Below are 2,529 nucleotides of genomic sequence, written 5' to 3'. Positions count from 1 at the left end.
GAGCAGTACACCCCCCCCTCGGCTGCCCGCTCCAGCCATGGCACCGTCAGAGAGGCAAAGGCGAGTGGGCAAGAAACCTCCAGCCTGTGGGGTTTACCCTGATCCTCCTTTTGGTACCGCTGGTGAGGAGCAACGGGGTGGAAATGCACTGAAAGGAACTGGTGCGACCGTCTCCTCCTGCTCTGCAAAGTTACCACGTGTGGATGGGAAAACCCGACGGTGCCACGGGCGGTGGGAAGGCCCGGCTGGGAGTGGGATGCTATCACTGTGCCCACCGCAGCCCCGCAGTGGGAACACACATGGTGGAGAAGCCTGCACCCCTCTGCCTGCTGCGATGCCCTCGGCACCAACCCCCCGACAAGCTCTCCCCAGACCCACTACATGGAGAAACGCTCTGTGCCCATGGCACAAGCCCCCGGGAGCCGGTAGCAGTGGTGGTGGGTGGCTGCTAGCCAGGACACGGTCAGAACACATGTTTCGAAGGGCTGCGCACGAGTTGGGGGGAGGTACCGTCCCCCCGCACCGGACCTGGCCAGGGACAGGGGAGACGGAGGCCCTGCTCCAGCAAAGCCTGCAGGACATCAACTATGTCAGCACCCAACGTCCGTGAGGATGCTGGCCAGCTTTCCAAACCTGTCTGCAGTGCTGAGACACCCTTCCCACCCTCCCTTAGATAAATAAATTGAAAAAATAAAATCAAAGGAATTAGATTGGCAGGAGTAACGAAACCGTTGCTGCAGCGCTGTCTCGTAAATAAACTGTCAGACCGGGCCAAAGAGTAAAGGCTGTGCAGACCTTCTAATTTGAGGGAAGATCAACAACGCTGGAAAAGTTTGTTTTTCCAGCGCTCATTTGTTTTGTTTGCCAATGACATCAGTGCTTTCTGATAGGGTTTGCTTCCTGAGGATGCTGGCTATCTTGCCAGCGTTTCCGACTTGTCCCCATCAGCCGGTACAACTCTGCATTACACTGGAAACAGGGGCCAAGCTTTCCTCTGGAAAGTTCTCAGCAGCACTCTCAGATGCAAAGAAACAAGCGCAGGCTGAGCGGCGGAAATCAGCATCAGCCCCGTGTACGGGGACACAATGGGGACCCGCAGCCTCGGCGAGCGGGACACAATGGGACCACCAGACGGAAATGTCATCAGAGCACCTTGTCTCGGGGTGCTCTGCCCAAGAGTGGGGATCTCATCGCTGGCCCCGAGAAAAGCCCAAAGCACTCCTGAAAGACACCCGGAAGAAATCTGGTGCTAGAGCTTCCGTTGAGCTGCTTCTGGAGCCCATTCTCAGTGGGGGAAATGCACTGGTTTCTGTTGATGGTCTGCCTTTATCTGCAGTTTTTTTCAGTGGCAGTGAAAAGCCTTATTATTTTGGAGAGGAGTACCACCACCACGTGTACGATGACCAGTATCAGTGATGATGAATGCCAACACTCGCAGCAATGGCAGAAGCAGCTCTTACCTCCATGCTCTGGAACGGCTTGCGTGCCATCGAATTCTCCCTGCATGGTGTTTCGAGCAGCCCGTTGCTCCTTCGGTTATCCCTGCTTCCTGGCACAGCACCCACGTACTGTCAGAAGTGACACAGAATTTGGCCCTGGGTGCCCTCTATTACATCTCTCCCACTCTCTGCTACTTGAAATAAAGTGGAAGGTGGCAACCCTTTAATGGTTTGAATACGACCCCTGAAGTCCTTCTTGCGCATGATTCTCTCTGCCCACCTCTGCAGAACTATTTATACCATTTTTCTAAGTGATTCTGTACAACTTTACAGAAAAGAAAACATCGAAGGAACATGACTCTTATTGCAAAATGAAGCATACAAATATAATGAATTGCCAAAATCAAGGCACCCTGCATGGGCACACAAGTTGCTGCAGTCTGTAATTACATGACTTCAGGCTACTGAATTCTGCAGGACTCCTGCCTCGGTTGATGTGCAGGCTAGGTGATGCTAGTCTTCCTGGGCTTTGTCTACAGCAGCTATCCAAACACTGTTCTCAAGACAGAGTTACTAACAGGCATCTGAATTACAAAGCGTATTATCTAGATGGGTCACACATTGAACTAGCTTATCTTCACTCACGCCTGGGTGTCATTATTCCCATTTCATATCAGACATGTGCCAGACAGAAGTATTTATGCAGACAGACTAAAGTGAAAACAATCCTCTCCATTCTAGGCGCCCAGTCTGAAGTGCCTACAACCTGATTTTTTAAAGCACTTAGAACTAAAAGTGAACTAGGCATGTCCAAAGCAACTGCTGCAAGAACCTAGTGCCTCTGCACATCAACGTAAGTGTGGCAAGTTAGCTGTCCACACAATGAAGACAATGGGATGTGCCAAAAAATTGGTTGCAGTAATTTGTCTACCATGCTCTCCTCCATCCCTCTGCCCATCTAATCCAGCACCAACACTTTCATGTCCCTCCCACCTCTGTTAACTCCTCACCCTCACGCACCCTCGTGCCTTCATTTCCCATACCCACCTGTCCTTCTTGCCACCTCCCAGCACCCCCTTCCTGCCTTCCC

Source organism: Phaethon lepturus, unplaced genomic scaffold (genome assembly GCF_000687285.1).
Source record: "Phaethon lepturus isolate BGI_N335 unplaced genomic scaffold, ASM68728v1 scaffold51557, whole genome shotgun sequence".
Lineage (NCBI taxonomy): Eukaryota > Metazoa > Chordata > Aves > Phaethontiformes > Phaethontidae > Phaethon > Phaethon lepturus.
Note: the sequence above shows the minus strand (reverse complement) of the source record.